Here is a 14,033-nt window from a genome sequence, read left to right as displayed (position 1 = left end):
GGAGGTGAGAAATACCACTCATTCTTTCAGAACGCTCTTCCAGCCTGAGAAACAACAGGGAATGGATTCCTCAGTCAGGCTGGACTGCCCTGCACTGAATAGGGGAACTGCCTACTCCTCCCCCAGAAGTGATTTCCTGGACTCTGTGTGCACATAATTCGGGGAAGGGAGGAAGCCTGGGTTCTCACCTCTATTTTTCTTATGTTTATTACACAAAGGCACTGACCAGAAGTGGGAGAGGCTGAATTGCAGTCAGGGCTCCTCTCCTAAGCCCTGTGACCTGCTGTGGGACTATCTTTGCTGGGAGAGGGGTGCCTTTTGCTAATTCCCCAAGGCACTGTATGGACAGTAGGAGAGCAACCCTGAACCCCTAAGTTTGTATGACCCTCAGGTATCAGGAGATGACTACCCTAGACAACGTGGAAGTGCTACCCAGGGGTCTATGAGATTTCCACTCCGCACAGGGGTTTCACAAAGAATGGAGAAATGGGAAGAGACCTGCCCATCCCAGTAGTCTGACAGAGTGGAAGAGAGCCAGCATGCTTGAAGGATGCCGCCCACACCTGCCATCTCTGCGGTGGGTCAGATCAGGCCAAAACAAGACACTTCTCCCTTGGACAGTCTCCTCCTGGAAACCTCTTCTCCAGCTGAGCCAGCGTGCTCAAAGTGTTGGAAAAACCCTGAAATAGGAACTGAGAAACCTGGGTTGTTATCTCTTTAAATGACCTTTGAAAAACAATTTCTCTTCTCTGGTTCTGTTTCCCCATCTCTAGAATACCAAGTCCCCCACGTACTTATAGGATCACATGAAATAAGAAAGATGAAACTGATGTGAAAAATACAAAGAAGTATACAAACACAAAACAGAATGGAGAGGCACTTAAAGGTCTCGTCCTCTGCTTCCACTCAGATCTTTGCTGCTGAACAGTCCTGCACAAAGAGAGAGTGCAGGCATCTGTAAGGAAGGTACAGGAACAGTTTGTTGATACAAAACTAAATGTCCCTGTTTCAGCTTGACAGGAGAGGATAGATCATTTCCTCTAGTCTTTCTAAACTCCCAACTGTGGTTTTCAGGAGCTCAGACAATTCGTCTGATTGGTTTGGGTCTTGTGGTGATCCTATCCTCATTTGGCTGGAGCTCCCCAGAAGAAGCAGCTTACTGGGGCTGACCCTCCTGAAGCCTTCATACCTCCCCAATCACATCCAGGCCATATGCCTAGCCTGGGGGAGAAAAGTTGCTGGGAAGAGGGGTGTTAGCACAGGGACATGGAGGCAAGAAGGCAGGACAGCCAACCATTGGTGCCCCCTCCAGAGCAGACTTGGATTCTAAAAATAGTTTCATGATGTCAACCCCAGAACAAAGGTTTCTTTGGCTTCAGGAGTAAAACGTTTCACTTTGGAATTCAACTGAAGGCTTTGTTACAAATACTTTATATGACAGAACCTATTAATATCTCCACCTAATTGCTCCCAGTTTTGTAATCTCTGTGGCAGAAATTCCAGCCAGGTCAATTAAGGGGAGTAGATTTGCTCTATTGCCCCCCTCCCAGTTCCTGTAAATCGAGTCACATTGGCATTTTACCGATCTCAGAAGCTTGTTGCTTTGACATAGTCTAAAGTTTCCATTCCCAGCCCAACCTATTGGGTTCTCTTGTTGGGGAAGACAAAGGGAACTAGGGAGGGACATGGAAAGAAATACACTTCATCTTAAAATGAAGCAGAATCTTAGACAGCAAGGAAGCTATAGTGAATTTGCTTGTGGCTGGACGCAAAGAGCTGCTGAAAGCCCTAGCCTTGGACTTTATAAATTGGATAAATCAAATCTACCCACAGGTTTTTATTAGTGAAACTCTAGGCCTCAGGCAGGATTGTCAGGCTCTCTCTTCTCCTACAGGAAGACCCAAAATCATCATGAGCAGAAATGATAGAAATTGAAGATTCAGAGAATGGTGGCAGGAGCATTTGGCCATGACTGGCCCAACAGGAGACTTGCAGAGAGAAAATTGCTTTGAATTTGTATCTGGAAGGGCCTCCCTAAATATAAAAGCTTTATTAAAATGAATGTGAGTCCTTCCCTCCAGGCATCTAACACCTGTTGCCCCAGTAATCATCTGAAACAGCTGAGATCAGTGAATGAAAATGATATTAAAATTTAGAAATATTCCCAGAGTTGAGGAGGAAATAGACTATCCTCACTCACATATACATTCAATGGCAAATTATTCACAAACAGAGGACAATGCGTGCTCAACCTGGCCAAGCATTGTTCTTTAAGTGAAGGTGGAAATTCTCTTTCAAGACCTTATTCTTCTGTTGGTTTTTGTGTATTTGCTTGCTGACTTAATTTCTTTTCTAATTAATTATTTTTAATATATTAATTGATTCATCAAGAAGTTTTTGAGGGACTGTTATATTCTAGCTCCTATACTAGGTGCTGGGAACTCAGTAAGGAGCAAAACTGGCAAGAATTCCTGTCCCTGCAGAGTTTACAGTCCAAGTGGGTGGGGGTTTGGGGATAACAGAGATCTTCAAAGGGTGCCAAGAGGTTCTGCATTGTATGTGGCAGCTTATTTTTGTTTGGGGGTTTGACTTTTTCTGTTGTTGCTGTTTTGGAAGATGAGCATCTGAAAATGATGGTTTAGGATATAGTTCTTTAAAATAAAAGTTTTCATTCTTAATAAATGACATGTCAGACTGTAACTAAAAGCTTCTCTTGGCTGAAACCACTCTAATGATCTATCCCAAATTGTTTGGAAATGTCAGGAAGATGAATGCAAGAGCTGCTGTCACCAATGTAAGTCAGAGCTCAAGAATAACCGGCCAGTGACCTCTGACATGACACGCCCGTGGGTTGTGTTGCATTCTTCATTGCCAGACTCTGCTGTGGTCCCTGTAGATCATTAGTCTGGTGATTGCCCTGAATACATGTCTCTTCTTTTGCGTGATGACATTTTCCTGGGGACTGAGCTGTACTCTGGCACCTCACATCAAAAGCTCAGATCTAGAATGAAAGCCAATTAGAGGGGAGGTCTGCATGAGCCTCTTCTAAGTGCATTAGTTGCTGAAGTGCAATGAAGCTTCTTATAACGTGGTATGAAAACTAAAGCCTACTGGAACACTATCTATAGTGTTTTCTGCCCAACCTGGGGAGCAGCTGCTTCAGAGACCATCCTTTACCTATCAGAAGTCTTTCCTTTGGACCTCCCAATGGTGCATTCCCTTTGAGTCTCAGAGCCCAGCTTCAAGGTAAAATGCTGAGCTTGGAAAGAGGGGTAGCCAGAGGGAGCCATGATTGAAAAGCTTTTGTTGGGGAATCATTCATGAGTGTGGGGCAGGCAGGGGGCTGGGCCATCTCCAAAGTTTCCAGCCCACACCAACATTTACCCCCTCCATCTTCTAGAAACTTGGAGATGGGTTTTCTATTTACCTTCTGAAGAGAATAAGTTCCAAGTGTAGACTTGGCAGGGTTCCTAAAAGCTGCTAGTATCCATCCTTCACTATCTTATAAATCTTCTCTAATGCATCCCCATGCTAAAGCCAAACAGACAGATTTTATATTCCTCTCTCCTTCTTTTTCTTCCTTTCCTCTCCATTACCTTCTCGCCTCATTCTCTGCTTAGGAGGAGGAATGCGAAGGGGCACATGGGCCTCAGACTTTCTGTTTATTCGGAGGAATTATTCTCAAGGCAACAACTTCTCCAACAACAATGTAATTATGAAATATTACCCAAACACATTGGGTATTATTGAATGTGCCATTTCTGGATCCTGGCCAAGGACTTTGGCAGAAGCAAGACTCAAAGGAGGAAAAGAGGGAGAAAAATTATGAACATGTCTCCCCTTCAGTCCTGCTGTTGAATTAAACCACATGTAAGGTTTTCTAGAAGAGCAGAGCAGAAAGGAACAGCTCCAAAGCACATGTTTCAGAGAAGAGGTCTTGTCTCTGGGATTTTGAAAATTAGCGGCTGAAACAATATAACATGAAGCCCAGGAGCATGTGGAAGTGATTAAGTGCTATTGCCATGTACAGTCAAGGTTGTTAATCAGCACCTTACCACTGGCTACTTAGAGATAGGATTTGAGTAAACACAGAGTTGTTCTCCATAACTATCCCAGGGATTGTGAGGACCCTGGCCAGTAGGGGTAGTAACATTCATCTTTGGAAAAGAGTTGGAGTTAATGGCATGACAAATTCCTCACTAAAATAAACCCCAGAGAGATGGTAGAGCTGAAAGCTCACCTACAGGGTTGTAATTATATATGCCTGGGGCTCAAAGGAATCTGGCATTTTTTTCCTGCCTCTAGTACCAGGGCATCACAAAGAAGCCCCCAAAAGCTAGGGTGTGTTGAGTCCTCTTGTATCCCAGTCATTCATTCATTTGTTCATTTATAAATACATACATAAATATATTCAAATGATAGCTGTTGAGTAACTACTAAGAACACATAACAGACAATATAAAGATCTGGTCCCTATTCTTAAAGAATTTACTAGCTAGTGAAAATGGAAAACCTATCATTATAAGAAGCTAAATAAACAATACAAGACAAAACAAAAATAAGTACATATGTAAGATATATAAATGTATATGTAATATTTTAATATGTATATAAATAGTAAAAGAATAATCCAGATAAAAAACTTTCAGGGACTTTAGAGGAGGAAGGCAGAGCATTGTCAATCCAGGGTAAACCAAAAGGCATGAAATATGAGTTGGGCTATGGATGACTGTAATAGAGAAGAGGCATTCCAGGGGAGATAGGCCGGCATCATAGTGGTTGTGAAACCCTTTCTCTTTTGCTCCATTCATGCCTAAGAGCCATGCAAGAGTTCTGCCATCAAGGACAGGGCTGGCCAGATGAGTTTGACATTGATGACAGCTGCCAGGAAGAATGGCCAGAGATGGTTAAGTTAAAATGAGGCCATCAGGGTGGACCCGAATCTACTCTGAGTGGTGTCTTTATAAGAAGAAGATATCAGGACATGCAGAGAGACACCAGAGGCATACATGAACAGAGACGACCATGTGAATAGGCAGCAAGGAGGGGACCTCTGTGGCTGAGAAAAACCTCAGGAGAAAGCTAACCTGCTGATACTTTGATATCAGACTCCTGGCTTTCAGAACTGTGAGAAAATAAACATCTGTTCCTTAAACCACCCAGTCTATAGTATTCTGTTATGGCAACTAATACAGACTAATATTTAGATCTTTTTTCATTTCATTTGTTGATATAAATTACATTAATAGATTTTAAAATGTTAATCCATGCATGTATTCCTGGGATAAACTAAAGTTATTTAGAATATGTTTTTAGTAAATTTTATTTAGGATTTTTATACCTATATTCCCAAGTGAAACTGGCCACAATTTCCTTGCTTATATCATTTTATTTTGTTTTGTTATTAAAGATAAAGTATTCTTTATAAAGTGAGTTGAAGATTATTCTGTTTTTCTGTATTATGGGAAAAATTGAATAGTATTTAGTGGAAGTCATCTATAAAACCACTGAGCCTGGTAGAATTTGTAAGGGGGAAGAAAGGAAGATGGAAAAGAATAGATTTTTTAAGACTAACTCAATGTTTATAAAGGTTATAAGTGTATTCAGTTTTTATATTTCTTTTTGAGGCAGTTTTATTAAATTATATCTTCTAGGGATTTAAAAATTTTGTCTAGAATCATTATACATGAATCAATTCCATTCACAAATACAGAAATACAATGTTAGGAGACTTTTAAAATATACTATTAACAACATCACAAAATATAAAGTGCATAGAAATAAATCTAATGAAATATATATAAGATGATAGATAGATGATAGATAGATTAGATAAATAGATAGAGTCTAGAAGCACTTTTAGAATCGTGGCAATAAGAACCTCTGAAATCCAGTTCTTCAAAACAGTCATGAGGACACTGGGAAAAAAATATCAAAATCAACCTTTTCAGAACTCTGAAGGTTAATTAAAGCTTCACTGAATCAGAGGAGGGTTTAATTCGAGAAAAACAATTAAATCTCAAAGACAACTTCCTGCTCCATGCCATTTTAAGTTGCTCTAATCCTATCTTCTTCTCTCAGCCTTACTGTAGCCTTAAAAAACAAGAGTCTCACAACTATGGTTGCTGTGGAAAAAGTCACTAGAAGCCTAGAAGCAACTAGAGGGGGCAGAACAAATTTAGAGCTTCTAAAAAGCCCCATCTCCAGAGAGTTGTCATGATCTGACATGTCTAGCAGCTTATCGAAAAGTTCTCTTTTCAGAAATTGTCTTTATTTGACTGGATCAGAGCTCTCTCTGGTGAACAGCTCTATCCAGGTCATTTGTCAAAAATAATCAGTGACGATTGTTTAAATTTTTTTTTTTTTTTTTTTTTTTTTTTATGATAGTCATCAGAGAGAGAAAAAAAGGCAGAGACACAGGTGGAGGGAGAAGCAGGCTCCATGCACCGGGAGCCCCGACGTGGGATTCGATCCCGGGTCTCCAGGATCGTGCCCTGGGCCAAAGGCAGGCCCTAAACTGCTGCGCCATCCAGGGATCCCAGTGACAATTGTTTAAAATTGCAGCTGCCTAAGACAGTGTTACCAGTCATGAGTAGTAATAAGCAAATACAAATTTTTAAAGGAAAAATTGAAGAATTAGATATCTAAAGGGGGCTTTGAAAAGCTCTAACAAATTTCTGGAATCTAGAAAGTCATATGCATAAGTAAGGCTGTATATAAGTCCAGAAAGGACAGGATAAGGCCCTAATTTTTCACCATTGGTTAATCTTGAAGCTCTGTGAAAGCAAGAAGAAAAGGTTAATGCAGAGTTGTAAACTGCCTGCAGAACCATTGAAATTTGTCCCAGTATACACACAGCAAAGATCGAGGACCTATGGCATTTAAGGAAATCTCTGTCTGATCATTAACTCCTCACTAAACTAACCAGGCCAGGAATTCAGTGCCCATACATGAATAAGGATAAAAGCTTTCTAGATTTAGTCCAGGAATGTCACTAAACAAAGGGCAACAACAAATACTAACAGTAACAAAGTGTTGGAAGGGGAGTGAAACTGAATTCCAGAGTTATTACATCATATTATTTAAAATATCCAGTTTTCAACAACAAAATACAAGATATATAAATAAACAGGGAAGTATGGCCCATACATGGAGTGGTAGCCAATAGAAATTGTCCCTGATGGACCCCAGACCTAGGACTTAATACACAAATACTTTAAATTAGCTATTATAAATATGTTGAAAAAACTTTGAAAACCAGATCTAAAGAAAAAGGAAAGTATGACAACATTCTCATCAAGTAGAAATTATCATTGAGCAATTAGAAAATTTTAAAGAATCAAATAGAAATTCTGGAGTTGAAAAGTAAAAAAAAGAAACTGAATAATAAAAATGAAAAATTCATTAGAAGGGCTCACAGCAGATCTGAATTGACAAATAAAAGGATCAGTAAACTTGAAGACAGATTGAGATTATCCAGTCTAGGGAACAATAAAGAAAAAAATGAAGATAACTGAACAGAATCTCACAAATCTGTGGCACAAACAAGTGTGCCAACCTATTTATCATGGGAATGTCAGAGGGAGAGGAAGAAAGGGACAGAAAAAAATAGTTGAAGAAATAATACTTTAAAACTTGCCAAATTTGATGAAAAGTATAAAACTGTGCACCCAAAAAGTTTATCTTAATGAGATAAACAGAAAAATATCTGTAATAGGTACATTATAGTCAAATGAATGAAAGAAGAGGAAAACTTGAAAACAGCAGAAAAAAAGCTATGTGTCATATACAAGGAATCACAAAGAAGATTAATAGTTGACTTCTCATCAGAAGCCATGGATATCAGAGGCAATGGGATAAAATCTTCAATGCCAGCCAAGAAATCCATATCCGGTAGGGTATCCTTGAGAAGTTAAGATATTCTCAAATAAACAAAAACTGAGAGATTTTGTCACTAGTAGACCTTCCCTACAAATATACTTAAGGGATACCTTCAGCCTGAAATAAAAGGACATTAGGCAGTAACTCAAATCCACTCAAAGAAGTAAAGAGCATTGGTAAAGGTAACTACATAGGCAAATAAGACTATATAAATGTATTTTTTTTTTTTTAGGACTTTATTTTTTTTTTAACTTTTTTTTTTTTTAATTTTTCTTTATTTATGATAGTCATCAGAGAGAGAGAGAGAGAGAGAGGCAGAGACAGAGGGAGAAGCAGGCTCCATGCACCGGGAGCCTGACGTGGGATTCGATCCCGGGTCTCCAGGATCATGCCCTGGGCCAAAGGCAGGCGCTAAACCGCTGCGCCACCCAGGGATCCCTATATAAATGTATTTTTGTCTGTAGTACTTTTCTTCTCACTGCAAATTTAAATGAAACTAGAAAAGAAGAACAAACAAAATCCAAAACAAGAAGAAGGAAGGAAATAATAAAGATCAGAGCAAAAAGAAAGAGAGAATAGAAAAATAATAGAGAAAAGAATCAACAAAACCAAAGTTGGTTCTTTGAGAAGACTAACAAAATTGACTAATATTTACCTAGACTAACTAAGATTTTTAAAAAATAGAAAAAGATTCAAATTAGTAAAATGGACAGTGGGGAGGGGGCAGCGGGGAGAGAGGACACAACTACCAAACAAACAAATTAAAAGAATTATAAAGGTATATTATGAACAGTTGCATACCAACAATTATATAATCTAAATTAAATAGATATAAACTCTCAAAACAGACTCAAGAAGAAATACAAAATCTGAATCTGAACAAAATGATAACAAGAAAAGAGATTGAGCTATGAATCAAAAACTCCCCACAAAGGAAATAAATCATAGACCCAGGGGGCTCTATTAATGAACTCATCAAATATTTATTTAAATAGATCAATTTAAACCAACAGGTAACACCAATCCTTCACAAATTCTTCCAAAAAACAACAGGAGAGGAGGAAACATTTTATTATTCATCTTATAATGCTAATATTATCAAACCAAGACAAAGATATCACAAGAAGACTATAGATCCTTTGAATATAAATACAAAAATCCTCAATAAACTACTAGCAAATTGAATTCAGCAAACTACAAAAGGATCATACACCATGACTACCAAGAGGTGATAACAAAAATATAGGATTAACAAATAAAAGCAGTCAATGTAATAAACCACCTTAATAGAATATAGGTCAAATACTACATGATCATCATAGTTGATTCAGAAAACATTTTTTACAAAATCCAACACTCCTTCATGATTAAAATACTCAGCAAATCAGGAATAGAAGAAAACCTTCTCAAACTGATAAGGACCATCTACAATGAAGAAGGAGGAGGAGGAGAAAGAGGAGGAGGAGGAGGAGGAGGAAAATAAAACCACCATAGTAAATATCATATATAATGGTGAGAAAAGATAAATGGTTTCCCCCTGCAATCAGCGACAATACAAGGATATCCATTACTGCTATTTTCATTCAATAGTGTATCAGAGGTTCCACACAAAGCAAACAAAAAGAAAAAAGTATTCAGATTGAAAAGAAAGAAGTGAAGAAATTGTGCCTACTTGGAGATGACAAATCTTGCATATAGAAAGTCCTAAATAGTTTTTAAAAATACTATTGAACCTAATGAATGAGTTTATCAAGTTGCAAGATACAACACTGACATACAAAAGTCAATTGTATTTCTGTGTAACAACAATCTGAAAATGAAATTAAGGAAACAATTCCTTTTATGATTGCATCAAAAAGAATAAAATACTAAACTACTTAGGAATAAAATGAACAAAATGCAGGACTTATACACTAAAAACTACAAAATATCACTGAAAGAAGGTTAAATAGGACCCAAATAAATGGAAAGATATCCTGTTTTATAAACTGGAAGACTCAATATTGTAGAGATAACAATACTCCACGATTTGATGTAATCCCTATCAAAATTCTAGCTGCCTTTTTTTTTCTTTAAGAAACTGACAAACTGATCCCAAATTTTAAAAGGAAATATAAGGGAACCAGAATAATCTTGAAAAAGAATAAAGTTGGAGGACTCAAAACTTGCTATGAAACAACAGTAATGGAGATAGGTGGTACTGACGTAAGGATAGACATACAGTTCAAGGGAATAGACTGAGAATCCAGAAATAAATTACTACACTTATGGATGGTCAATTGATTTTTATGTATGCAAATACTTGACAATAAGTATCTATTGAGTACCTTTTGTGTGTGTGTATGGGCCAGCCACTGTGCTACATCCTGGGGATAAAGCTGTGAACAAGACAGACATAATTCTTCCACTAAAGGATTTACTTTTCTATTGGTAGCTATAGAAATGTAAAGAAGTAATTATATTAAAGCATGATAAATACAAAGATAGTGAAAGAAAAAGTACTATAAGAACACACAAGAGGCACAATTAATGTATACTGTTGCCAGTTTAAACAGTACGTAAGAAGACCTGGTTGCTATAAAGAAAAAGCAGAAATTCATGAAATTATGGTCAATTGATTTTTGATAAAGGTGCCAAAACAATGCAATAGAGAAAAAATAGCCTTTTTGATAAATAGTACCAGAACAACTGTATATTCACACACAAAAGAATGAATTGGATTCCTACTTTTCACAATATACAGAAAAATTAATTCAAAATGAATCATTGACCTAACTATCAGAGATAAAATTTCAAAACTGTTGGAAGGAAACATCAGAGGAAATCATTATGACCTTGTATTAGGCAGTTCATTAGATATGACACCAAAAGCATAAGTAACAAAAGGAAAAAATGGATAAATTAGACTTCATCAAAAGTAAATATTTTTGTGCTTCAAAGAAAACTTGAACTTGTAAACCAGTGTTCATGGCATCATTATTCATAATGATAATAGGTAGATACAATGTAAGTGTTCACCAACATGGATAAACAAAATGTGGTATAGTCACACAATGGAATATTATTAGGCCATAAAAAAGAATGAGGTGTTAATACATCATGGATGAACCCTAAAAACATTATGCTAAATAAAAGAAGCCAGACATGAAAGGCCACATGGTGAAAATTCCATTTATATAAAATGTCCAGAATAGGCATATCTATAGAGACAGAAGATAAATCAGTGGTTGCCAGGGGCTGGGAATGGGGTAGGGAGAGAGAGAGTTGGGAAGTGACTGCTTATGAGTATGGGATTTCTTTTAAGGATAATGAGAATGTTCTAGAATTAGTGATGGCTACACAGTTCTGTGAATGTAAACTACTGAATAACACACTTTATTTTTTTTAAGATTTTATTTATTTATTCATGAGAGAGACACACAGAGAGAGGCAGAGACACAGGCAGAGGGAGAAGCAGGCTCCCTGCAGGGAGCCCAATGCAGGACTTGATCGCAGGAACTCAGGATCATGACCTGAACCAAAAGCAGATGCTCAACCACTGAGTTACCCAGGTGCCCCTGAATTACACACTTCAAAAGGATAAGCTATATGAAATGTGAATTATATTTCTATAAAGTTGTTTTAAAATATAAGAAAAAATTTAAAGGCATAAGTATATGAAGAGAAACATAATGACCACCGCTTATAACATCAATATGTTAAACATGCTAATTTGATCCAAGTTATTTTATAGAGTCAATAAAATACCAGCTTAAGTCTCAATGGGTTTTTCTAAATGGACTTAAAAATCAAAATCTAAATATTATATAGAAGAACTAGTAGTCAAGAATAGTCAAGGAAGGGGCACTTGGGTGGCTCAGTCAGTTGGGCATCTGCCTTTATGATCTCAGGGTCCTGGGATCCAGCCCCACATTTGGCTCCCTGCCCAGCAGAGAGCCTGCTTCTCTCTCTCCCTCTGCCCCTCCTCCAATTTATGAGCTCTCTCTCTCTCTCAAATAAATAAATAAAATCTTAAAAAAAAAAAAAAGAGTAGTCAGGGAAATGTTAAAGAATAAAGTGAATATGGGGGATTGCCCTACAGCTGTGAAAACTTATTTAAAAATATATGGCCCTCAGAAAATAGAAAAGGATGAACAAAATGGGCCAAATTCCTGAAGCGGGTATATGGGTAAAGAAAATTCAAATGATCAACAAATACATGAAAAATTCCCAACCATGCCAGTAGTCCAGAAAATAAAAATTCAAACCATAGTGAAATACCATTATATACTTATAAGATTGCAAGAATTAATATCTGACAATATGATAAATTGGCAATAATATGGAACAATGGGAATTCATGCCCTTCTTTCAAGAGCTTAATTTAAGCAACCACTTTATAGATTGATTTAGCAACATATATTCAAGTTGAAGATGTGCATACTCTGCAACACAGCTATTCCGTTTCTAAGAATATATCAAAAGAATTGCAAAATGTTTTTAACAGCACTATTTGTAAAAGGGAAAACTGGATATAGTCTAAATTTGCATCAATAGGCAGATCCTTGTCTTGTTTGCTACTAAATTCCCAACACTTAGACTAGTGCCTGACACATACTATTACTCAATAAATATTTGTTCAAGCAATAAATCAATATAAAAGTTGGACAAGCTTGCAGAAAGACATTTCCAAACACTCCATTAATCAGAAATCTAAGTCAGAAAAGAGAACTTTTGATAGAACTTTCAGAGTTATCTCTTAGGCTAGCCTAGTGTAGCCTAAGAGATTCACCTCCTCAAGGTCTAGTTTTTTTTGCGATTTATCTCTTCACAGCAAAGTGAAAAGAAGCCTTCTTGCACTCCTCAGTTCTCTGCCTCACTCTTTATTCCTACCAAAAATAGACTTTGCAGCCTTCCAGAAATAGACTTTTCTCAAAAACAGTGGCCTTCATCACCTGTTGGAAAAAATATTTTTCACCAAAACATATCTTCACCAAACTAAATACATTTTCTAAAATTTAACATGGTTATATAGTCTTCTTTTATTGAAGTATATTTAACATACGGTGTTATATTAGTTTCAGGTGTACAATGTAACAATTTTTACATTACTCAGTGCTCACCAGAAGTGTAGTCACCATCTGTCACCAACAATGTTATTATAATCTTATTGACTCTATTCCCCATGCTGCACTTTTCATCTCTGTGACTTCTTTATTTTGTAACTAGAAGTTTATACCTCCTCATCTCCTTTACCAACTTCACCCTCCCCTCCCATCCACTTTCCTTCTGGCAACCACTACTTTTTTCTCTGTACTTAAAAGTCTGGTTTTTTCTTTGTTTGTCTCTTTGTTTCTGTGGTTGTTTGTTTTGTGTCTTTGACTCCACATATGAATGGAATAATATGGTATTTGTCTTTCTCTGACTTATTAATTATGCCATCAGGCGTCAGTACTACTGAAGCTGTATTTGTCAACAAAGCTGAACAATAGAGTGAGACACTGATAGTTGGATCCTTAGGGCACTACAGATTCCAGATCCAGTCAGAGAACTTCAGTGGGGACATTGATGCTAGAAGGCCTCCTTGACCCATTCCTTCAGGATGATCCATTGTAATTAGTTGCATGAAATCTTTGGGTGCAGAGAGAAGCTGGTTGATGAAATTCAAACCATTTGATCAACATGAGCTATCTGCCTACAAAGGATTCTTTTCCCTACAAAGGGAAAGCACACTGATATTCAGAAGGCTTGGCTATGCTATATGCAGGTTATCCAGGAATTCTTCATATGAAATAATTGGCTATAAGCTCTGTCTGGAGGCCTGGATCTTATCCTGAAATTGAGAAGAAGCGAGAGGAACAGAGGATGTGCCAGACTAGTCAAGGGAAGTGGACAAGAAATCTGAAGCAATCACCCACAATTCTTGCTCAGGGTGGGAAGGCGGTTTCTTCTTCTTTCCAGATATCTCCTGATTGTGGTTTATTTTAGCTTCTGCTGCATCAATCATAACCCCAGAACAGTTCATTACAAATCACTGGTGACCAGACATTATGGTTTCTGACTGTGGGTCTGCATTTATCTTATTGATATATCCCTGAATTGTCTCCATTGTTTCTCAAAGTCTTTACTCAGCCTTATTAGAACTGCAAAGGTATTTCAGATATTCTTCAATG

The sequence above is a fragment of the Vulpes vulpes genome, chromosome 7 (genome assembly GCF_048418805.1).
Source record: "Vulpes vulpes isolate BD-2025 chromosome 7, VulVul3, whole genome shotgun sequence".
Classification (NCBI taxonomy): Eukaryota; Metazoa; Chordata; class Mammalia; order Carnivora; family Canidae; genus Vulpes; species Vulpes vulpes.
This window is presented reverse-complemented; position numbering follows the sequence as displayed.